At 34.0% G+C, this 25,981-nt stretch overlaps 1 long non-coding RNA gene across 1 annotated transcript; it reads right to left on the reverse strand.

The window, feature by feature from the left end:
- Nucleotides 1-1,435: 1,435 nt before the first annotated feature.
- On the reverse strand, nt 1,436-25,981 carry LOC112653693 (uncharacterized). The gene is made up of 6 exons (XR_004814617.2): nt 25,933-25,981; nt 22,303-22,358; nt 14,904-15,020; nt 13,837-13,911; nt 9,395-9,495; nt 1,436-2,023 (listed from the first exon to the last, which is right to left on the reverse strand). It is a non-coding gene; the product is annotated as an uncharacterized LOC112653693 (long non-coding RNA).

The following is a 25,981-nucleotide window of genomic DNA, read 5'->3' on the forward strand; positions in this document are numbered from 1 at the left end:
AGTGACCAACTCTTGATCTGGGCTTAGATTATGATCTCAGGGTTGTGAGTTGGAGCCCCATGCCAAGCTCCATGCTCAGCGGGGAGTCTGCTTCTCCCTTCTTCCTCTCTCCCTCTCTCTGCCCCTCCCTCCAGTCATGCTTGCTCTCTCTCTCTCTCTCTCTCTCTCTCTGTCAAGTAAATAAATAGAGCTTGAGCTCCCTAAGAAGACAAAATTATGCAGACAAGGTTTAATTATATTTCATCACTTATTTATTTTTGGCTTTATTTCCTAATCCAGCTTATTGTTTTTATATTCAGTAGGTACTTTATAATATGAATAGGGATCATCAAACTAATATTTATGCATCAGTCATTGTGTGACAACTATTCTAAGCATTTTATATGTGGTTTTTTTTTATTAATTTATTCATTCATGAGAGACACGGAGAGAGGCAGAGACACAGGCAGAGGGAGAAGCAGGTCCCATTCAGGGAGCCGAATGTAGGACTCGATCCCACAATTCCAGGATCATGCCCAGAGCTAAAGGCAGACGCTCACCTGCTGAGCCACCCAGGCATCCCAACATTATATGTGTTAACTCATCATTCTTTCAACCTAGCCTATCTCCCCACCTTCTCTAGCACATTCTCTTAAATATGACATAATATACCCTCTGTTAATAAATGGTGTGAAGATTTTTTGTTTTGTTTTGTAATGAGGAAAGTATAAATAAAATCCACTATTACAAAAATTTTTAAAAATAAAGTGGTGGATATTACTCTCAGTCTTAATACGCTGCAACCATTACCTAGCTATATTTTATATTTCATATACTAGTATCAAAATCAAATAGTAGGAAAATGGGGACACTTGTAACTTAATATTTTTATACTGCACTGTCCAGAGACTCACATGCAAATTCTGTTAGAAAATATAGTCATTTCTTACTTTATTCAGCATCTATTTACTAAATACCTTCTATTAGTCAGGTACTGCTTTAGTTATTATGGATACAAAATAAATATGACACACGTTTTCTCTTTTTAAGTGGAGAGGAAGACAGAAGATGAAACAAAACCCCTATTTCCAACCCCTATTTCCAGCTTGTGATTCTATAAAATAATAAAACAATCCCTGATTGAGAAATTTCAGTTAAATATATAGCATTTCATAGTTCATATGATTATATTATTTTATGTGATTTTTTTTCTAAAAGGCCCAATTTTTCTGGAAGTCACGGAGACCTGGGGAACCATCATTTGCTAAATATTCGCCTTACACAATAAATCACATGCTCATGGAGGGGGGCAGTTCTTGCTGATAAATAGTTCAAGAACTCGGATGTACATTGAATCAACATTGAAGAACTTAACGTATGCAAAGTTTAAGCAATAAGAAATCACATGTGAATGGCAAAATGCTAAGGAGAAAATTCAGAATATGGTAGAATTTATTTGGGAAATATTCTAGTGGTGGTTATATTGTCAAGTTGAATGATACAGAATTGCAGAGGAGATAGGACACTCTCCAAGAAAAAGAAAATGGCAAGAACTCTGAGGCAGAAATTTGGCAGGTTTGTTATTGGCAAATAAGTTCTGCACTCTCTTGGGAATAAGAAACTGATTTTTTTCACATCTGGACTATAACAGATCAAAAATATTATATCAAATAATTAAATGCCTTGAATGGATGATCATCACCTTATGGTGTTGCTGTTTTCTCACTTCTACTTTCAATAATGATTGATTGGCTCTTTCTCTCTTACTTGACAATATCTCAGGTGGATCTCTATATCCATTATTGATTTGGTCACCATGATATTGTTGATATTTATGAAGATTTTAGCTCCTTTCAGTTTTTCACACATCATTATTCTGTGTCCTTGCTGTAATTTCATCTTTTGTAGTTCACTCTCTGATCAGCATCTCCCATCACTCCAGAAATCTCTGTTCTTTGTTCTCCTTGGGATTCCATCCAGGCCGTTGATACCACTGGGTGTTTATACTTCCTCTCATACTTTATGTCCTGGGTTCTTCCATTTTCTGGTCAAAAATCATGGTCAACAGTTATAACATGAAATACAGTATCAGGTAGATCATTACTAGTCTTCCTTCCAGTTCTAGTTTTTCATTATTCTAAGGTTTCATAATTCACTTTAAATCAAGGTAAAACTCTGGATCCAGTGAGATGATTTGCTGAAGGGAAATAGAACAAGGCAGTGATCAAGACAGCAACCCGCATGCATGTATGACTGTAAGAGTCAATGTTTTGTTTTCTTAAAAGGACCAGTTTATAATAGAATAAGCATGCTTATATCCGGCACAATTGTCGTCTCTGATTGTGACTTCTATATGGGCTGAATGCATGTGTTTCTTCAATGATGGGTACCATAAGACTCCTGAAAATTTATATAATGAAATAACATAGCCATGAATATTTATCATTGTCTAATTTGTGCCATTTCTCATTGCACTAGAGAGGTACATGTTTGCAAATACCTGAAAGCAGCCTTAACACTGTGCAACTTTCAAATACAAGCTGGGAGCTCTTAAGTGAGAAAGCTAACAGAAAAATTAGCCCTTTAGTAGGTCTATAGGGCCTACACAGTGTAAAATACAGCAGTGACTCTTTCCTGGGTCCTACTCACATTCCCAAGACCTGGATACAAGTGCTCAATTTTGGGAGGGATGGACGTTCATACATCCATCTCACATAATTTTTCCTTCGTCTGACAGTGCTGCCAGCCATGGAACCTATTAATGCCAATCATTACAGCTGATGTAAAAAATAGAGCCCTGTCCAGTTTATATGGGCCACAGACCTTATTTCGCCAATGTACAAAAGTTTTCAGTTTTCAAAGGTTAAAATGTTTTTTTCTAATGCCCAAAGAAATAGGAATCCTATGATTCCTATTGAGGATTAAAATGAAAAATGAAAGTTACATGAATTTGCTTGCTAGCATTTGAAGCAGGACCATAATTCTGCAGAGCTAGATTTGAAATTTTTATTGTTTTTTTTTATATTGTTGGTAGGTCTTTAAAATATATATCTTAGGATTTCTAATGCTATCATGTATTGTATAAGTCAATTAGTAATGTCATTATCAGTTTAAGGATGAGAGGGCTTTCCAGTTGTATTCTAAGAGTGTAATAATGAATTGAACAAATGAATATTTTTCCAAGCAAAAGGAAATTATAGTAAGAGAAAACAGAGCACTTGGCAAGCAAACCTAGCATCTAGGGTGGTCCTAATACACTAACATGAAAAGGGAGAGACCATCCCACTGAAATCTATAAGATAAAAAGCTATTTATTATCTGGATAGTTTGGGCAATAAACGTGTGTTACCTAACAGAGGTGAAGAAGCCTTGTTACCAACATTTGACAATAATCTTTCGTTTGCTTTATGGAATGTCACTGAATTGACCTCGGGCAAGTTGTTGAAAAATATAGCACAATTTAAAATAATAAAACAACACAGAAGTATAGGAGTTTAAAAATTTCAGCTTAAATCTTGTCCCCACACACTAGCATGCATGAAAGGAATTTTGATTTGTAATGCTACATTTCAACATTTATTAAATAGAGTTTCTGTTATAGACACTCTAGTTTACATACACAATTAGATATAATTAGTAAGGTAGTATAGCCAATAAAGCTGGTAAGCAATTTTTTTTAAAAAGAATATTCCCACACTGAGGAAATTTTAAACATGAAAACATCACAGAGGAAAAATATTTAAATACATAATCCATTGGCATTGGTTTTTGCAAAAATTTTGCTACCTGTGATTTCATTATTTTTCCATATGTATGGATCTCACAGACAATAAGACTCATGAAACAAAATAGAAAACCCAGAATCCCAAGAATATAAATAAAATTATGTGTTCATGGAAATGATTAAAATATTAAAGAACACTGAGACAATTCACAGAGCCAATGGGGAAAAATACTATTATACAATATACTAAAAAGTAATATGCAAGCATATTATCATACAAATTAAATTAAATTAAATTAAATTTTAAAACTTTATATAAAACGTGTTAATATGTGTATGTAATTCCAGTGAGTTTTTCAACTATAATATGACCAATATTTTAGAACTTTAAAAAAATACTTCTTTTTTGATTTAATTTAATTTGAATTTCTTAGGTTTTGAATGAAATCATCTCTATTGTTTGTGCCGTGAAATTATCTATTTTTTTTAAATATTTTATTTATTTATTCATGAGAGACACACACACACAGAGGCAGAGACACAGGCAGAGGGAGAAGCAGGCTCCACCAGGAAGCCCGATGTGGGACTCGATCCCGGGTCTCCAGGATAACGCCTGGGCTAAAGGGGGCGCTAAACCGCTGAGCCACCCGGGCTGCCCTATCTATTTCATTTTTAAGAAATCTCTTAGATTTGTGAAGTATATATATAAGAAGTTTTTAATTAAGGTATGGTATGTTTTTAAGCCTTTAGTTATGAATATTTTATGTTGCTTTTATAGATGATTGATAGTTTGAATACAAATGGAATTCCTGTGTCTCTGCCTCTCTGTCTCTCTGTCTCTCTGTGTCTCTCATGAATAAATAAATAAAATCTTAAAAAAAAAGATGCATGCTATTCCATTAGATATAGCATATTCTATATTATATCTGTCATATATATATATTTTTATACTTAATTTCACTTGCCTTTTCTTCAATGTCTTAAAAAATATCTCAGGTTTGTTTTCTTCACTATTCCTCAATTCTGTTTTTTAAATATTTTATTTTAGATTTGTTAAGAAAGTTTTATTTTTTTCTCTAATTGCTTTATTTATTTTAAAAGGTTTTTTTTTTTTTTTTTTTTTTTTTTTTAAATTCATGAGAGACACAAACACAGAGAGAGGCAGAGACACAGGCAGAGGGAGAAGCAGGCTCCATGCAGGGAGCCCGACGTGGGACTCGATCCCAGGTCTCCAGGATCATGCCCTGGGCTGAAGGCGTCGCTAAACCACTGAACCACCCGGCTGCCCTCCAATTGCTTTTTTATATGTAATTTTTTCTCCAATAATTCTTCCCAATCTCTTCTTATTTATATATTGCTTTAAATTTATAGATATTATATTTTATACGTTTGTTTTACTATCTCTTTAAAAGGTTTTTTGAAAATTTTTTCAAGATTTTCTATATAAAACATTTTTTGTTAGGAGTCTTTATCTTTTGCAGTAAAATGATCACTTGATCTGTTTTTTCATGAAATTATAACATCTTCAAAGTTCTGAAAAAGGTAGTAGGTAAATGTGAAAAGGGAGAAGAGGCTTATGAGAATTTCCTGGTTAAAAAAAAATGTCTCCTCTCCCAACCCCAAAGGGAGGGTCGGTCTTCAGTGACAGCCTTCATTTGCATAATTTATGTATGATGTTCAAATTGCTCAAACACCTCTTGTCAATGACATCTACTCCAAACCACCATGTTTTTATTGCAATTTCTATCACTTTGACTTTTCCAGCCCTTTACCTGCTATACTGTTATTTTTTTTTCATAGCCCTTATTAAGTTTCAACAATATGCAATTTGCTTTGTTTATTGTTTAGAGTTCCTGCTTACCTCCTCCTGGCCTCTATGAAGGCAGAGAAAGTTAGAGCCATGCCTGGAACATAGCAGGTACTTAATAAATATTTTAATTTATGATTAAAATTCTGAAACCCACCCCAGAGTCACTGAAAGAAAATTTCCAGATATGAATTCTGTAGTCTACATTTTCCATAGGTTCTTCTCAATGATTCTTATGCACAATAAAAGTTGAAAATTATTGTATCCTAAAATTAGAGATATGGATGAGTGCAAGTATGAGTATTTTGAAAAGCTACCCTGGTGACTGATACACTCTCCACCTTAGCCCCATTGGCCTACTGGATAGTCAGCAAGTACAGTCCTTTTGTACCGAGGCAGGATCTACTCCTAATGTCATGCTCTTTTTTTTTTTTTTTTTTTTTTTGACACTTGAAATACGTTGCTTCCTGCCAAAACTGTCATAAGCAGCACTTGGAATGACTAGATTTATTCCTGCGTCTGCCCTTGCCCAGATTATTTATCTTGGTCTGTACATATGGTGATATCCACCAGCTTTGGGAGGCCACAAGCTTTCCTGTTCTGTTGTTTACTGGACTCTCTGGACTAGTTATTTATGGTACTCTATAATAGGAAATAGTTCCCTTTGGAGGTACTGTCTTTCCACCTATTTGCTTTGAGGTAAACTGTGCAGCCTTTTATATGAGACAAATTATAGATGGTATTTTTTTTTCCCAAATTGACTTTGTTCATCTTATAATGGAATCTTACAAGTAATTAATTTTAGCTTTAAATGTCTAAAAATTTTAGCTTTCTTTTTTATCTTCATGGGAACTTTAGTGAGAAGTTGGGGAAGAATGCATGATGGGTATGGCTATCAGATGCTATGTGAAAACCAGACATTTCCCTTGATATAACTAATCTGTTTTGATGTTGTACAGGAGCAAAAATACCAGTCTCTTCAAAGGTCTTTCTAGTTGGACTAAGAATCAAATGGACGTGAGACATATTAACAGGGGAAAATAAAATTTACTAGTGTACATATGACAAATTCACACAGACATGGAAATTTCAAAGATAGTCAGGCAAAATGTGGTATATATGCCATTCTGAACAAAGGAGAAGGGGATAGAAGTCTGGAACTTCAGAGGGAAGGAAAGCAATTCACAGGGAGATGAAGAAGAGTAAATGTTCGGTAAATAAATGTTTGTCCTGCCATTTATATGGGTTACTCAGAACTCAGATAAAATATACCTCTGGTTATAATCTTTACTCTGCAAAATCCTCCAATTTAGATTCATCTTTGTGGTTAAGGGAGGAGCAAAAGTTTTTCTGAGCCTGCAGTATTTTCATTTCCTCAGCTCAAGATAATCTCCATGCCAAAATGGCCCACACTGGGCAGCCTGACCTCAGCTCCTACAGTATCTCATAAGAGACTGACTATTGATTTTTGTTAATGATACGTTTCAAAATACTTCAGGGTTAATGTAAGCTACCACTATTGTTGATAAATATATTTAACTTGAGATAGATGAGATAAACTAATTAAAAATGCCAAAAAGTCATGTGCGGTGCCAATAGAATCAGTATCAGAGTAGATCTCTAAGAACTACTTTATTTCAGTGTCTGTAAATTCTTGAGACTGTCAAATGACATAGTAATACTGAAAAACAGAGCTGTATGGGAATTTTGGCAACTGTTATGTTTCACAAGGTTTCTGATATTTTTATTCGGTTTTATAATTACAGAGGTCTCATGAAGTTAATACATGACGAGCTTAAGTATTCATTTAATCATTAAAACTTAAGTCAACCCAGTATAACTAAAAGATCCTCAATTGTGAGCCAGATACTGTGCCATTGGCTGTGCACACTGTGTTAAGTGAAACTTCAAATAGGAATCTAATAATGTAAGAAGCACACACAAGCAAATGTATGCATAGCAATGTATTAAATATAGTAAGAATCATAAAGCTCTTTAGGGGTATCATAAAGGAAGGAGTCATCAAATCTGATACAATGCATTAAGCAAAGATTCAAAGAAGGGAATATTTAGGTCGAACGAGCATAAGAAAAATAAACAAAATACCCAAGCACATAATATATTTAGTGCCAGAGTTGGAACTGGTACATAAACGCCAAGACTCAATGGGATGCTCATACTACACAAACCACACTCCTTCATCACTGCATTGTCCATCATTGTTTTCAGATTTTTTTTCTTTTCCTTTTAATTTAAAGTTAAAATCCATGATGCTTGAGAGATTATGTTAAAATACAGAGAATAATAAGTATTTATTGATTCCTTATTATATATTACAAATATAATAAGGGCAGCCCCAGTGGTTCAGAGGTTTAGCACTGCCTTCAGCCAGGGTAGTGATCCTGGAGACCTGGGATCCAGTCCCACGTCAGGCTCCCTGCATGGAGCCTACTTCTCCCTCTGCCTGTGTCTCTGCCTCTCTCTCTCTCTCTCTCTCTCTCTGTATCTCTCTTTAATAAATAAATTTTTTAAACTCTTAAAAATATATATAATAAGATAAACCTGTGGCAGACAATGTTTAAAATATTTACTTCTTTTTTTTTTTAATTTTATTTATTTATTCATGACAGACTGAGAGAGAGGCAGAGACACAGGCAGAGGGAGAAGCAGGCTCCATGCAGGGAGCCGGATGTGGGTCTCCATCCCAGGTCTCCAGGATCATATCCTGGGCTGAAGGTGGCGCCAAACCGCTGGGCCACCAGAGCTGCCCTAAAATATTTAAAACTGATATTTATTCTAGAACAATTCTTCACAGAAATATTGATCCATGGATTTGCAGCATTATAACAGCTTTTGAAAAAGTCATTATACAAATTTGTTGTAAAGTTTCATATCCTAAAATTTTGTCAAGGACAAAAATTGCAGTATTAAAATTAAACTAAAAATTAAACTAAAATTAAACTAAAAAATTAAACTAAAATTAAACGTTTAGTGATATTGTTACCTGGTTTTTAATAGTATCTATTATAGCATGTGACTTGCAGTTTATGGTTGAAAAAAGCAGTTTATTGAATTTTTTCTGGATATATATGTGGGTTTTTTTTAATATTTATTTACTTATTTGAGAGAGAGAGAGAGTGTGTGTGTGTGTGTGTGTGTGTGCATGTGCAAGTGTGAGGACAGAAGAAGAGAATCTTCAAGCAGACTCTTTGCTGATATAAATATTTTCTATTTTTATATTTTATACATAGGCTTAAATGAGAGAAATATGCAACAATTAGATGGGATATGTTCATTGCATCCTTGCAAACAGTATAAATATTTAAAAAATATAATGCAAAATAAATGTGTTGTTTAATTTATGCTCATATAATTAAATGTTGTTGATTTATTTTCAAAAATGTGTGCCATGAGCTTCCCAGATTTAAGACCATTGGATTCAGGTTTAGCCACATAGTTTTAAACAAATGACATTTTTTAAATGTTATGTTAGATTTAATATAAAATTTTATCTTAAAAAATCAGTTCCAGCTATAAAGAATTCAAAAATGTTCCATATATATATATATCTTCATAAAATTTCAAAATGTGTATATCTATATAAAATAATAATTGAGTATTCTTATAATGCTTGATCTCAAAAATATTATTTCCATAATTTATCTAGAAAACAAAACTAAAAGAACAAAATTTAGCTCTTAAACTTTTAAGTAAAATCTTTAATACAGAAATAAATTGTATTGAATATTTTGTACAACTTTCTTTACCAAGTTTTATCACAGTATTATTTAAGTTTGAATTTAAAGCACATACATATATTTTATATTTTTGCAAACTTTCTAATCCCACCAGCTTCATTCACTCTTAATATCCAGATCATTTACCTCTGAAGCACCAATCATGCCATCATGCTTGCAAATACCATCACTTCATTGCAATTGGCTTTGCAATTCTTCAATATCACTTCCACTAGTTTCATGAAATCCTGCATATTTTATAAAAACATTTTACTTTCTGTTTGCAGAAGTTAAATATTTTGCATTTTTGCTTTGAATGTTTCTAAACTCCAACAGTAAAATTAGGCCAGAAAGACAGCCTATGTAATGCCATAAATGTGTGACTCAGATCATAGGCAACTGAAAAAATATTCTTACTATTTCAAACACGTGATGAATTTTGAAATGGCTGATATGTTTAATATTATAACAATTATTTTTGTCAAGTTGTAAAGTTAACTTTATTTTCTTCAGGGGAAGAATTTAAACCAAATCATATAAGTATTAGAGGACAAATGCTTTAAAAAGTAAGCTTTCAGTAGAACGTGCCCAAGAGGGATGCCTGGGGGGTTCAGCCATTGGGCATCTGCTTTGGGCACAGGGTGTGATCCTGGAGTCACAGGATTGAGTCCTACACCGGGCTCCCTGCATGGACCCTGCTTCTCCCTCTGCCTGTGTCTCTGACTCTCTCTCTCTCTCTGTGTCTCATGAATAAATAAATAAAATTTTAAAAATATATATAACTTGCCAAAGAGAAGAGTTATGTTGTCCTTTGTTGTAGGTATGAAAGCTGATGAAAGAACCACCATAACCACAGCTACAAAAGAACTAGAAATCACCTCATGCTTGTCAATGTTGGTGCCTGAATGAGATAGCCTTAATTCTATCATCTCATGAGTTTTCATTTTAATATGAAGATCAGGAAAAGCCTAACATTAGAGCCTTTAATGAATTTGTAGATTCTGTCCCAATCTGTTTATTCTAGTCTATACAGAAGTATCATCAACTTTATTTTATAAGGAAAGATCTTTGTCTTTAACTCCTACTTCCTGTTATTATTCCAGGAAATAGGGACAGCAGAAACTAGTTTCTTATTCTGTTTTCCTTTATCATCACCTATTTTTTTGCAAATAGGAAAGAGTGGCATGGGATGTGGGCAGGGGTGGGGGATGGGGTGGGGGAGTGTCATTCTACCCTTGGTAAGAGTCTTTGATAATCAGCTACAAATTAGAATCCTACAGCAAGAGGGTATTTTATTTAAGTTCCATCTTAATAAATAAGTAAATGGTGTCCCCAACACAATAATACTGACTCCTTTGAGTAGCTGGCTGAGGATTTACTACCAATCCCTAAAGAGATAACCTGAGTGAGTAAATTAATACTGTAAATAATTTTTACTTTCTTTTTCTAAACCAAAGGTTTAATTAACCTCTGCCCTTTCTGTTCACTGATGAATGGCCTGCCTAACTCTGAAGAGCTAACATCTTCACTAAGCAGCATCATCGTTTTTTCAAAGTTTCACTGACCTCTATTACTCTTAGAGGTTAAATTATTCAGAATGATTGAAACACATTTTCGAAATAACTGAAAAGTTTTAACTTTATACAATAAGCATCTCACCAAAATTCAACAAATTTTAATATACTACAACAAACTTTTTTTTCAAAATTCTTTTCTTTAAATTTATAGTGTGAGTTGGCTTATGGAACGTTGTAGATGCAATGGAATTCTGAGGTACACGGAGTTTTATGGACATGCACATAGTTCATTCCATAGTACAAGTCATTATTTCATTCTATTATCATAGAATTTGCTGCATAACAAAATAACTCACAAGCTGAAAATCCATGGTAACAAGAATCTTGTAGTCAAGATTTTAATGTTTATTATAATGAGATTTTGTCAGTAATTATGACTGCCAATTTACTGCTTGAATTCAGTAGTTAAATAATCTTCCAATCTTGCTTTATTTTTCTGAAGGCAACAAAGTTGTTCTTCATCTGTGAACAGTGAACTTGAAATCTCTGCTCTCATTTGGACATAGCAATACAAGAGTAAAAGCAATTAGGTTCCAACTTGATAAGAATTATTTTTCTTCTCTGGTTAAAAAAAAAAAAAAGTATAGTTTTTGCTTCCTTTTCCCCAAAACAGAACAGTTTTTCTGCTTCCAAAAAGACTTTCAATGTACCTAGTCACAATATAAAGCTTACTGTTAATACATGCTTAACTTCTTTTTACGCAACGACCAGAAAAAATGGTTATTCTTGTTCAACAGAGGAATCAAATACAGATGCCACTTAAAAAAATCATTTTTGAAGTCATATAGGTGGTAAAGGAGAGAGAATGGGAATGACTTAGTGATGGAGGGAGACAAGCTTAGTGATGGGGGAAATGGGGTAGGATGTGGCTCTGATTTCTGAAAAAGCCGAGCATGAATGGATTAAGCTGGGTCTGTACAAATGCAGAATCCTTTACCATCTCAGAAGTTTGGTGTTAATGATTCCTGTAAAGTTCCTAAGTATATATTTATATAAATATTTAAAATTACATGCAAATAAATATTAATATTAATCCTTTATTATATATACACAAAGTATCAGATCCAAAATCATATATTTAACTTAAGAGATCCTAAAGAAGCCAAGTAAGTATGTATGTGGGAGATGGGGCAAGGATTGGTGGGAAGAGATGGTAAACTAATGTGAAGGACAGTAGAACTGATATTGTATTAAACTTAGTATTTTAAGGCTATAGTTATGAACTCTATATGTGAGATCCAGAAATATCCATTGATATTTCTTAATATTCCTAAAGTAAAATATCTACTCTTAAAAATACTTTTTCTCATGTTATGCGCTTATCAGAACCCTGTTGAATGGTTAGGACAGCTACAGTCTATGGCATAAAGCTTAAATGTCTTACCTAAAGTCCATCAAATACTGCTTTCTTACTGATTATTTTCTCTGATTTGTATCAGGGATAGGATGAAGGTAATGTCTCTGTTATTTTACTTTCAATATAAAAAATTCAATTTTTGTATTTTCCAAGAAAATCAAGTTCACACACTCTTTAAAAAGTTTTTCACTAGGCTTATTATTTTAATATTCAAATTCAGGCTTCATCTCTGTGAGTTTTATGGTTTTAATGTGTTTGTTATATACAACCAGGGGAAATACAAGTTGTGTACTATTTGAGCTATGCATACCTCAGTGATAACAGTTCTAAACAAGTAGTACACCTATGTATAGCTCTATATTTCCCATGTAAATAATACTGGAATATGAGAAGTTGACCTCCACTAGTTTTGGGCATAATTGGTGAAATATCTCTGCTCCCTGGCTAGATGACATCACAGAATGACAGAACCGGGAGATCTAATCTGTAAAGGGCCCTGGATTCAGATGCTGAGTTTAGGAGGACAATCTTCAGAGAACTGAGAAAGGAGCTAGCCATAGAATTCTCTTCTGTTGATGGAAATATCTTTATTCCTACATGTTTGTCAGCATTTTATCAGGAAAACAAAAATGAAAGGGTTATTTAAAACAAGAAACAATACGCTGGAAGCTCAAAAATATTACTGAACTACCAGGGGCCCTGACTTGCAAAATCTGCTGTTGGGATCCAGCTGCTTGGGGAGGGACTAGGATTCTGCTCTTTGCAATCTTCTGTTAAATATAAAGCAGTCAGTTATTTTACCAGCAAAAGTGGGTTTATTTGGGAATAGTAAATTGAAGTCCATGATTTGCAAGCTATTTGCAAAACCATAGACAAATCCAGCAAGTAAAGGAGAGGAACACGATTTTATGCAGAAGAAAAATGATGTTGGAAGGAGTTGTTTTGAATGAAAATCCATTGGAGAGAAGCAAAAATTCAGGGTGATTATGGTTTTCATTGGTGAGTGAGTTGCAGGGGTATTTGATTTCTTAGGGAAGATTCAGTGTATATCTTTTCCTGGTAGAGCCAACAACTGATCATTTTTCCTGTTGATGATTCTTCTGTTAGGCTCTGTAACGGACAATTCTTCCTGTAACTGGCATTGAGTGATAGGGCTCCCCCTTCTAGATTCCACTTTAGTGAGGTTTATCTTTATTAATTTTCACGTTTCCAATCGTACTTATTTCAAAGTTCCTGGTGATTGTGATCAACTTTTAAACAATTAGACATTAACTATTTAGGTCTTTACCTCACTTATGTCTCCATCCATTCAAAGGAAAACCTAAGATATGCTCTTTAAAGTTATGCCCATAGAGAGATTTCCTATCTTCCTTAGCAACCCCTGATTAGGGTATTAATGTAGCAGCAGCAAATCAATACTTTTTCTTCTTTTATCTTTGGATCTAGAAAGAAGAGTCTCTGTAAATTAATAAGTATAGATGGAGGGAGAGGCAACAATATAAAGACAGTATGTCCTGAGCAGAGACCACCTGCTAAAGAAAGAACTTGTGTTTTCGGAACACTCTCAGACCTGACACATTTTCCACTTTCCCTTACCAATGAATGGCTACTTAGCACCTACAAATTTATGGTTTGGTGGAATAGATATTACTCACTTTAGGTTTCATAGTCTTGTAGTCTTCCATGGGTAGAGATTTAATTTTTATCAGCTACCAGTATCAAGCCAAATCCTGTTTCATAAAATAAAATAAAAATAAAATAAAAATAAATAATAAATAAAATAAAATAAATAAAATAAATAAAATAAAATAATAAAATAAAATAAAATAAAATAAAATAAAATAAAATAAAATAAAATAAAAAAACAAATAGTGATGTGTAGAAAAGTCTACTGTGGGCATGGGTATGACCACATATAACTTAACGGTAGACTAGTTCTACCAGTAGATTATCAGTCTATTAAAATTTTAAGGGTGCTCATTGTCAAAAGGTACCGTTAGCTTAAACTTCTGCATCTTATATTAACTGATAATGACTTTGCATTTAACTTTATGGTGATGATAGAGACTTCTTTTTGAAAATAATTTATACAAATAAAAATGTACATAGATTTAAACAGTAGATATTGTAATACTATGAATGATTCTCAAATATAATACAATTCTTCTTCTTTTTTTTTTTTTTTCCAATTCATATTCCACCTCAGCTACTTGAACCAGCCTAGAAGGGAAACCATACAGGTTCTTGATGGCAGTCAAGATGATGCCCCAGGTCTCATGAGGCATCCATTTTGTGGTTATAGAGTTTACTCCACACCTGCTTGCCTACAGATTCTGCCCAGGTGACTTGTATTGAAGTGAACAGCTCAGGCATTAAGTCCATAAGCCCTATGAAATCTCAGAGAGGTAGGTCACCCCTCAAGCACCCAAACTTCTTAGCAATAATATGCAGATATATCAATTTAGCTAAAACTGTTTTGAGATTTATATTTGATTGCAGGCAACACAACTGGGGCTTTTCTAAACAAACCTTTTATTTCTAAACAAATCTTATTAGCATAAGTGAAGCTCAGAGGCTCTGTTGACTGGCGTCATTAAAGCTCTCTTCTTGTTTCACAGGAACAGATTTCCTCCAGCTCTAGTCTTTAAACAATCAGTAGGTCTCTTAGGGTTAATAACGAAGAGTAGTGAGAATAGTGTTTAATTTATGGGAAACATGGTACCTATTTCAGGAAGCATCCAGTGGGCTTCTTCATCCTTCTGTTTTTGGTGGGAAAAATTTCCCAAAGTCTCCACTGCAACCCCATGTTCAAAAATTTATTTTTTTCCAGAATCAGCTGCTGAAAGTAATGAATAAGAGCCAGTAGTTGAATTAAATGATTGTTTCTAAAAGGAAGTCTACTTATTGAGGCTCCACTATAGACTATAGGCATTCAGATTTTCTGGCAAAAGATGAAGAGTTGGACAGAATAAGTATCTTACAGAACAAAACAAATATTTCACCTCTCTACCTTAGTGAAGCATATACCACAGTGTGACTCAAAATACCCTGGACCTTTCAACAAGAATGAGTTGAGCTCAGAGATGCATTTGGCCAGGCGAATTTTTTCTTCAATTCATACCTTCTCCTTCAGACACAGCACATGCTGATATATTCTTCAGCTCCACGTTACTTTTCTTTCTTCTTTACTCTAAATAAATCCACAGCCAACTCTGACATTTGGATTTCATGAAATTTTGATGATGGCCAATGGGTGCATAAAAGAAAAATTTTAAGAACCTGTCAAAATAAGACCAGTCATCTAAAGAATCCTCAGGTATTCTGACAGAATAAATATAAATGTTAAGACTTATTATCTCTATCTCTTTGGAGAGCTGAATAAAATTTTATTAAAAGAATATATATCAGGAAGGTCAAAATTCTTCATAAGAGATTATTTGTGATTAACATGGCTTCCTCTACCTTAATATTTTTGGCATGAAGCCATAGAGGAAAAGCCAAAATCTTGCACATTATATTAAGATTATTTTTTATACACAACAAAGTTCAATTGTTCAGAATTTTTAAATTTAATGCATACCACCCTATTCCAAAACAAATTTAAGAACTGAGTTGTTTATTTCAGAGCTAGAGTCTTTCAGCTAATTGAGTCACAAAATTATACTTAAAAAAAGACGTGATATCTACTTCATTGGATTAAAGATGGTATTAAAAAAAAAGATAGGCCTATTTTGTAATGTTGGAAGACAAGAACTAGGAAAAATAAAAATAAAGATGGGGTCTGAAAATAAAAGTTGGCTCAGTTTGAACCTCATCAATAAGGGGACATTTCAGAAACTTGAGATCTCAAAATTAGCCCAAAATTTAAGAATGCCTCAAGTGAACACTGTACTAATAAATGAAAGTTGAGATCATGTAATAGATATTTTAAATATTCTCCACTGGGGATCCCTGGGTGGCGCAGCGGTTTAGCGCCTGCCTTTGGCCCAGGGCGCGATCCTGGAGACCTGGGATCGAATCCCACGTCAGGCTCCTGGTGCATGGAGCCTGCTTCTCCCTCTGCCTGTGTCTCTGCCTCTCTCTCTCTCTCTCTGTGAACTATCATAATTAAAAAAAAAAATTAAAAAAAGATTTAAAAAAATATTCTCCACTTATTTGGATGTTTGGCAGTTTTATAATTTAAGATAAGAAAATAACTTGGCATCCATCAGTTCCACGTGTCATGTGCCCCCAAGGAATGCTTGCACACCACCACTCAGCCTGGATTAACCACTTATGTTCTGTGACTTACTAAAATGTCTAGCCATTCTTTTAACTAGAAATTAATGCTTTCCTCTGAGATTCTCTGAATGCTATTCCAAGACTTTTATTTTATTTTTTTTAATTGATTTATGATAGTCACAGAGAGAGAGAGAGAGAGAGAGAGGCAGAGACATAAGCAGAGGGAGAAGCAGGCTCCATGCACCAGGAGCCCGACGTGGGATTCGATCCCAGGTCTCCAGGATCGCGCCCTGGGCCAAAGGCAGGTGCTAAACCGCTGCGCCACCCAGGGATCCTGCTATTCCAAGATTTGATGTTATATACCAAGTTCCTTAGTTATGAAGGAAGGGAGATTACCAACATGCTTGATATTTTGAGGATTGCTCATATAGGGTAAAGAATGAACTCTAATACCTATATAGCCACTTATGCATAAGCGTCTGAGACAACTATAAATTTGTTACCATTGAGGTTACCTGAGAAAGACATTGATTCTGATACATTTATTCAAACATTGGTAATAGGAAGGACAATCAAAGACCATAGAATCTAGTTCTAGACCCCATATAACTTCTCAAACACTATTTATGTGTTGCTGCATGGACTCCTTTCCTTACAACATATGATGTATTTATTTAACTACATACTGACAATATATGTTGAAATATTACTGTATGCCAGACATTGTGTTATGTCCTGAAGATATCATTAAGAAGAGAAATTGTCTCTAAACATGGAATGGTTTGAATTTCTGGTATGTGAAATTTCTTTTTTTTTTCTCTAATTGAATATAGTTGACACACAGTGTTACACTAGTTTCAAGTATATAACATAGTGATTCAGCAACTCTATACATTATACTATGTTCACAAGTGTAGCTCCCATCAGTCACCATACAACACCATTACAATATCATTACTGTATTTCTTATTCTGTATCTTTTATCCCTGTGATGCATTCATTCCATACCTGGAAGCATATACCTGCCACTGCAACTTCACCCATTTTGCCCATCCCTCCCACACCACTACCCTCTTACAGTCATCAGTTTGTTCTCGGTATTCATGGATCTATTTCTTTGTTATTTTGTTTTGCTTTTTAGATTCTGCATGGTAAATTATTGAGAAGCAAAAATAAAAACTCTACAGGATTAACTAATTTCTCAGAATTTTGCATGGTCTGTACTTAGCACAGAATAATCCAACATCTACTTTTCCATATGCACTGTCAAATGAGAAGTCTACATTATGTTTCCAAACATAATGCCTGTGCTTTCATTAGAGGAAAATAAGTGTGTGTGTAGGTGTGTGTGTGTGTGTGTGTGTGTGTGTATTTCTGATTCATTCAGCAGAGCAATTATACTGGGTCAAACACCTTCCTTCTCTATTTTGTTTTTGCTTAATTTTAGCATTCATAGTTTGAGAGAAATCATTTAGTATTCATAGGATACAAAGAGGAGTTAAAAAAATAAATACCTCTCAGAGATATACTTTAGTCTCAAATAAAAGCAGAACCAACATGTCAGATGTTACTGAAATTGTATACCATCTTTTCTTTTTGCTTGTGGGTCTTAGTTTTACTCATTGAAGCTTGCCAACCTCAATGTGTCAAAAAACAAAAGTTACTGATAATGCCTTTCTTTTAAATCTTACTATTCCAAGTTGGGGAAAGAACTTATAAAAAAGAACTTACACAATATTCCAGAATCTTAGTCAACATATGACTCCTTTGATAGGTGAAGTATTCAAATATAAGTAAATTTAAGTGGTTCCTTGTTCATTAACTAAGCAAAGTAGTCAGATGTGTATTGGAGAAATGTGGAGTAGTTTGTTGTTTGTTTGATTGTTTTTAGTTATATCTAACTCTCTTTTGAAGATCTGGCATCTTTAGAGTTACTACATGGTGTGAAATTGCATGCTAAATATAAACCAAGTTTTATAGATATGCCTACCAATTTATACTAATCCTTAGAACAATCTGCTGCATCGGCCTAATTATTTTCATATAACATATGAAGAAACTAAGGTTCAAATATTTTAAATGGTTTTCCAAGTTCATATAATGTATAGAATAGGGCTTATGCATCCTTTTCTATTTTGCTATATCTTCCTCAATATTGCCCAAAGAAACTTAGAACCTAAGAAAAGAAAAATTTCAAAGTGAGTGCCAGCCAAGTTGACAAAAAACTAACCATCACAATTATACCTCTCATCAATATGACACATGGATTTCCTTAAATGATGCTAATTTCCAAACAAAAAACAATAGCAAGGCCATTCTTCCATCTGATATGATACAACTATCCTGAAAAGAACTGAAAATGCATTAACGCTTCCCTGTAAGAGGAGGCAAAGTCCTTGGGTGATGTTTACTTTTCTTGATATCTCATAACTTAAATACTATGATACAAAATCAATACGTTTTATGTTATATAATAAAGGGATAAAAAATCTCTCTCTCTCTCTCTCTCTGTCTCTCTCTCCGACATACACATACATACACATGCACACCACACACACATACACAAGCATATTTATAACAAATTAAGGAGAAAATAACTTATGACAATTAACAATCCTTGTTTCTGTAACAGGTCACATAGATGTAGCTGGTAATCATAATTCTTTTTCCAGTATCATTCCATTTCCCCTTCACTTTAAGAAAGCACCTCAGCTAGTCATGGTTCTTTACCTGGTGAGGTGACCCAAACCTTCATTCCTAAAGGGTCTGGGCTTTTAGTAGTCCAGCCTGGATTGGATTGCAGCAGTTTTCCATTGACTTCAATCACAGAGTGTGGTAATGCTCAGAGATACCTTAGATTTCCTATATTCTAGGTACACTCTTAACTCCTTTGTGCAGTATCCTGATTTCCCTAGTAGTGAGGATCAGTTCTACCTGCCAGCACAGTAACTTCCTTCTTTGTTGATTCAGAGGCACAAGGACTTAAGTATCTGGGTGGCAGTCTAAATTTTCAGTTCAGTGGAACTGTTGTGTCTCCTGGTAGACGTGCTCTTCCTTTTGGAGCTCAGGTCTTTAGATCCACAGAGTATAAGGTTTTAGAGGCCAGAAGCAAAATTTTGGGGAATGGGTCACTAGGGGTAATTGTGAGTGGTGCTAATCTTACTTCCCCTCCTTAATTCCTGAACCTGTGAATCTGGGCTATTAGAGAAATAGCACCACATAATCAGACAGTGATTTAGAACCTTCTGGAGAATCTTGTCACAGCCTTGGAAGGTATTACCACCTATATGGCATTGAAGTGAGTGTTCAAAAGGCCCTTTATGATACAAGAAATATACCTTTGACTTCCCTTCCCTTTTCCTGGCACATAGTTCCTAAAACCCTTGGAGAGTCTGAGCTGACAAGTGTCTTTTTGTATGCTAATGGACATTCCCTGGGACTGCTGGGTAGATTTAGAATGATTAGTTGCTAGAAGGAACAAACCCTAGGGATAGAGGGGTGGAATTTTCAGCACCACTCCCTGATCTCTGGGGATAAGAGAGGGGTTGTAAATATAGTTAATCACTAATGGTGCATGATTTAATCATGCTTAAATAATAAAGCCTCCATTAAAAAAAACTAACTAAAGAGATTGAGAAAGCTTCTGGGCTGGTGAACACATCAAGGTGCTAATACGGTGATATGCCCAGAGAGGCATGGAAAGTCCATGCCCCTTCCCACATACTTTATCCTATGCAACTCTTCCTTTTGGATATTCCTGAGTGGTATTTTTGTAACAGTAAATAGGTAATTCATCAGGAACCCATAATAAACATAAATACATAATGCCTAATATACATGGACTAATTACAATTTAACATGCATATCTAGAGAATTCAGTGTCCTTATACAAGCATTGATAGAACTAGATTTTTAAAAATTGTCTTAAGAAATATAAGCCAAGTATCAGCTATCCCAAATATATTGATAGTTAATAGACTACCTTACTGACTACTATATGCACATTCTCTTTTTGAGGATTTATGATAGTTTTACTAATTTAGACCATATATTGGGCCACAAAGCAAATTGTGACAAACTTATATGTGATTAAAATGTGGAGAGTATGTTTTTTGAACACAATAGACTGAAAATAAAAGTCAATAAAAACAAGAAATCTAAAAACCACCCAAATATTTGACAGCAACATGCTTCTAAACAATTAACAGGAAAAGAATAAATCATAAAGAAAATTGGAAAATAGGTGGAAGTGAATAGAAATAAAATATTAAAATTTAGGGATAGAAATATTAAAATTTAGGGATAGAAAACAACTTAAATGTAAACTTAACTGTTAAAATATTAGAGAGAAGTGAGGAATAGAAACAGAGACTGTAGATCAATCTTTGAGGAAGTTTCTCAATGAAGAGAACAGAAAGCTTATAGATTTAATGGACTATTTAATAAAGAGAGCTCCGTTGAAAATTGTGACTGCAAAATTGGCATTTGAAGATGACAGGGGACACATAAATATTATTTAGAATTTAAAGTTAATAATTATTAACATTTATTTTCTGTTTAGTAGGTGCTAAATATTTTATGAAGATCACTTCATTTGATTCTCACAAAAATAGGGAGTAGGTCCTATTTAATTTTTGTGGAGAAAATAGAGACATAAAAATATTAAAGTATTTGTCCAACATGAAACTTAGGAAGTGGTGGAGCTCATTTTGGAATTCCAGGAACACAGCTCCAGAATCTAAGTTTTCTTTGACGTCATCGCACCTCACACTAGTTAAAAGGATCTTATAACTTGCAACTTACTTCAAAGATTATGTTATACTAATTTTGCCTTATGAACCATCTGGAATCATAGAGTCTGGAAAATAAATGGGATCTGATTCATAATTTCTTCTATCCCCTACCAATTCAAGAACTGAACCATATCAATAAAATTTATAACTGATGGCTACATTTACCACTTATGCTTTTTTTTTTTTTTTTGGCCATTTCTGAATATCAGGAAACATAATAGTTAATGTTGTTTATGGCAATAGAACTAAAGAATTCTTGTTAGCATTGGTCTAAAATTTGTCTCTCTGCTTCCTTTCATCAGTCCTAGTTATACCATCTATAAAGACATACTCTAGGTTCTGCTCTATTAATCCTTTAAACATTTGAAGACTTACTCTCCCAATCTAAACACTTCACTCAGAAATATATGTATACTACTTTTCCTCTTCTGTTTTGACTATTTTCAAACTAAACTTTATTTAACCAATATTTTTAGTGTCCTCTCTGAGACAATGATTCTGATAAATGCTGGGAAGACAGACTACTTTACAAAAACCAGACTAATCACTTTAATGATCTTGATTCAATGCATCTGTGGGTCTTTAAATGAAGACTTCAAGCTTCCCTGTACCAGTAGTTCTACACTCCATGAGAAAAATCTTTCCTAGAACTGAATGAAAAGCACAAAATAGGCTATTCTGACAATGTCAGGAAAAAAAAAATTAAAAGGACCTGTCTCCAGGATTCTAAGTATATATATATATATATATATTTTTTTTTTCTATTTCTAACTTCCACAGTGGGGCTCTATGCTGCACCTACAATAAATTTAGATATACAAAGGTAATGTGAGCAGGGAAGTTATTTGAAACTGCATAGGAAAATGCACATAAGAAGTGCACTGTGAACAAATCTATGTAATTACTGGCAGATGAATATGCACTGTGTGTTACCTTCTATGTAAAATTAATCTGCATGACCAGCCAGGCTTTTAAAAAAATTCCTACAATTTTAACACATGTGGCTTTTAGGGCATTGGGTTCTGTCCACATTGTTTCCTGAGTTGATTTGGGAGAAAAATAAAATAAATATTTTACTGATACAGAAGCAAATATTAACATACTTACCAAATAGGGACTGCATTACAATTTTAATTCTAAGATGGGACCAGAAGAGTCTGTCTCTGAAAAAGTGATTAATGTCAATTTTAGCATTGCATTAACTAGTATTGATTACTTTGCTGATTTATAAATGATTAGTAATAGATTAATTTCATAGTTTAAAAAAGTGAAGGGCATAACCAAATTTTTATAGTACTAGCACACTGGTCATTAACTACTTCTCAAAAAAAAAAATCAAGATACCATTTTTCAATTGCAGAATAAAAGAAAAACATTATCTCTCAGTTATAGCTCAATCTAAATCTTTTACCACATCATTCATAATGATAATCCCATAGGCAGAAGTGAAAATCACACTCATGGATGGCTTTTCTATTATAGAAAATGACTTTTTGAAAGGAAAATAAATAATCTGAACAGCACTACTTCATTTTCACCAAAAAAGCTGAGCCAAATTGAATATTCTGTATTGATTACTTATTCAATGCATAAAACTCATTAGTCTGCACATAAGTAAGTAGATGGCATGACTTTATGCCATCTCTGACTAATAAAAATAAGTTATATTTGCTTGAAATCCTAAGACATATTCATCTGGTAAATTACAAGAGAGGCAAACTTGTGTTATGAATGTCTTTAAAAGCTGCCTGAGTAAATTACTTATAAAAATTACTAAATGCTCTTTGGATGAATTAATATAGTTCTTAATGAAGTTAATGTCTCTTCCTTTTTGAAGCCATATAGATAAGAATACCCTGGTTTTCTAAAATTGATGCATTATTATTTGATCTAGTCCTTTTTGTAGATGAGATAAACAGATTGTACAAGTAGGTACCACAACTTTGAGGTGGGCTTACCCATAGAAATTTCATTTGATATGTATAAATGGTTTTAAATATGATAAATATAATCTGATTTGAATTCTTGCAATTTCACTTGTGTATTTATTTTTTTTAATATTTTATTTATTTATTCATGAGAGACACAGAGACAGAGGCAGAGACATGGGTAGAGGGAGGAGAAGCAGGCTCCATGCAGAGAGCCCAATGCAGGACTCGATCCCAGGACTCCAGGATCACACCTTGAGCTAAGGGCAGATGCTCAACTGCTGAGCCACCCAGGCATCCCTGACTTGCCTCTTTAAGTTTAAAATATTTTCAGGAACTAGTAAGAGTCATACTAAGGAAGAAGATTATTTGCAGATCTCTAATTCTTTGACATTGTGATGACTTGTAAAGGAATGTTTATTTCATTTTAATGTTGGCACCAATAGGAGACTAGACCCCTCTGGACTAAAAAAGGTAAATTCACAAAGCAGGAAGTTGATGATTTGACTCCCAAAGTTCTTATGGTTCCCATCACATTTATATATGAAAAGTGTGACACGCACACACATACAGTACACACACGTTCTTTCTCTCTCTTTCTCTCACACACACACACACATTGTCCTTATATATGTTGAAAACAAACTGAGAAAGAAAAAATGTAAGTTAGATGTGGAACAAAACATTTCATTTCTGATAAAAGCTGAATTGGGTGCATGAAATATATGTGTGGCCACATAATCTAATAATGAAATATTCATTCACAGGCAGCTCTTTGTGACTGTAATTCTCCTGCTATAACCACAGGTCCCATGTATGTGGTTTTTTGATGAAACTCTTGGTTAATAGTCTTTGGAAGTGATATTATATACAATTGTGTAGGTAAATTATGGATTTTAATTCCTTATGACACCAATTTAGATATTTGAGAATTGGAATGTTGACATATATGCTTAAGTAAATATGTTTTGACTCTGATATTTCAATGGTTATTTCGTAATCTGAAAGGTTCATTAATACTAAAGTTTGGGTTATTTATAGATCACTGCCATAGTATTACTGGAATATAGCCCAGATATGATTTTACCTCCTTGTATAAGTTGTAAATTACTATTTTTTGACAATGTAGTATGGGAAATGGAATAATAGTAAATTACTATCCTGGAGTATTATAAGATCCTGGAATGGAAATATTGATATATTCAAAGTCACTCATGACCTTCTGTGGTCCAAGTGAAAGTGCACATGAGCAGCTTAGAAGGATCCACAAAGTGCAGAGGATACTGTTTTTGCAGCTGCCTCCTAAAGAGGCAGGCACAGTAATTGGACATCCAGATATACTCTCATTCTTCCCTGCAAGGACAAGATACACCTCTAGCAAACAGAAGTCCAATGTCAAGATGATGTGGGGCAGGGGGGGAGAATTGAAGAATGTTTATATATTATTTTATATGTGGAAATCATTATTAACATTTCTATAAAAATGATGATAAACATATATTATTAAGATGAATAAGTCATTAGAAAGTTCAAATTTATTCTATGATCTAATTTGGCAGAATTTAAGAGCTTCATGTTCAACATTCAATAAGTCAAAAAATATTCTTTGAGGATTTACTGTTTGTAGTATCTGAACACAGCAATAAAGTGGTAAGGACTAAAAGTCAAAGTACTATCTTTAATAGACTTGTATTCTTAAAAATATTATTTCATAAATCTAAGGTAGCAATAATTGTTATTAAGATAAATAAAGCTAGAAATTCAGTTTGAAAATGAAGAGAGCATGGGTTATATGTTGGATAATGTTGCCACAATAGGCTACTCATAAGTCGGCATGTGAGCCAAGGATAAAGGAAATAAGGGGATCTAAAGGAAGTAAGGGGATCAATAGGAAGTAAAGTGATGGGGAAGAAAGCTTCTAATATGGGAAACTGGAAATGTGAGATCATGAGATAAAGGCCATTGCAGACCTTAAGTGTTTGAGGAATAGAATTGAGGCCACTGTGTTTGGAGTGAAATGAATGAGGTTGAGAATGGTGGCAGGTAAAGAGAGCAGGATAACTTGGTGTTTATCTTGGGAGGCTTTTAAATCATATTAATGAGTCCAGGTTTTATTTTGAGTGAAATGGAAAGCTGTCATAAGATTTCAGGAGAAGAGTGACAAGATATTAGTTATTTTAAAAGAATCATTCCAGCTGTTGTATAGCCACCAGGCTTCAGGTTTGACAGGGATGCAGGTATTAAAACTAGTTAAAAAGCTATTTCTAACTTTTATTTTATTTTCTGTTAGGAGAACAATATAGGAAGTTTGGACAAGGGTGGGAACTTTGAAGATAGTGAGGAGTGGTCATATACTGAATACGTTTCAGAGGTAGCATCTTGAAGCACATTGGCTATTGGATTAGATGTGAAGTATAAAATAGATGTATTAAATTTAACTCTGAAGCTTTTGGCCAAAAACTAGAAGATTGGAAGGAGGTCTTTAAAAGAGGAGAGATATTCCTGAGATCAGTTTTGGACGTGCTAAGTTTGAGTTGTCTATTTAATGTCAAATAAATTCATAGTTATTGAATAGATGATGGGATGTAAACTTTATACTGTCAGGGAGAAACAATACTGAAACATGTAAGTTTGAATGTATTTATCATACAAGTATAGCTAAAGATGAAATTACCTAGTTACCAGCCTTTAATAATCCCTTCCTCGTGCTGTTGTGGAGGCCGAGAAAATTAAGGCCATTCCACCTTAAGTTCAGCATTAGGACAAGTACTGCCATCCCAGGCCCCTGTAAATAAGAGCTGATATTTACCTTGCTTCAGTTACAGGAAAAAACAGCTTACAGCTTAAGGTCCTAGAAA

Source organism: Canis lupus, chromosome 3 (assembly GCF_003254725.2).
Source record: "Canis lupus dingo isolate Sandy chromosome 3, ASM325472v2, whole genome shotgun sequence".
NCBI lineage: Eukaryota > Metazoa > Chordata > Mammalia > Carnivora > Canidae > Canis > Canis lupus.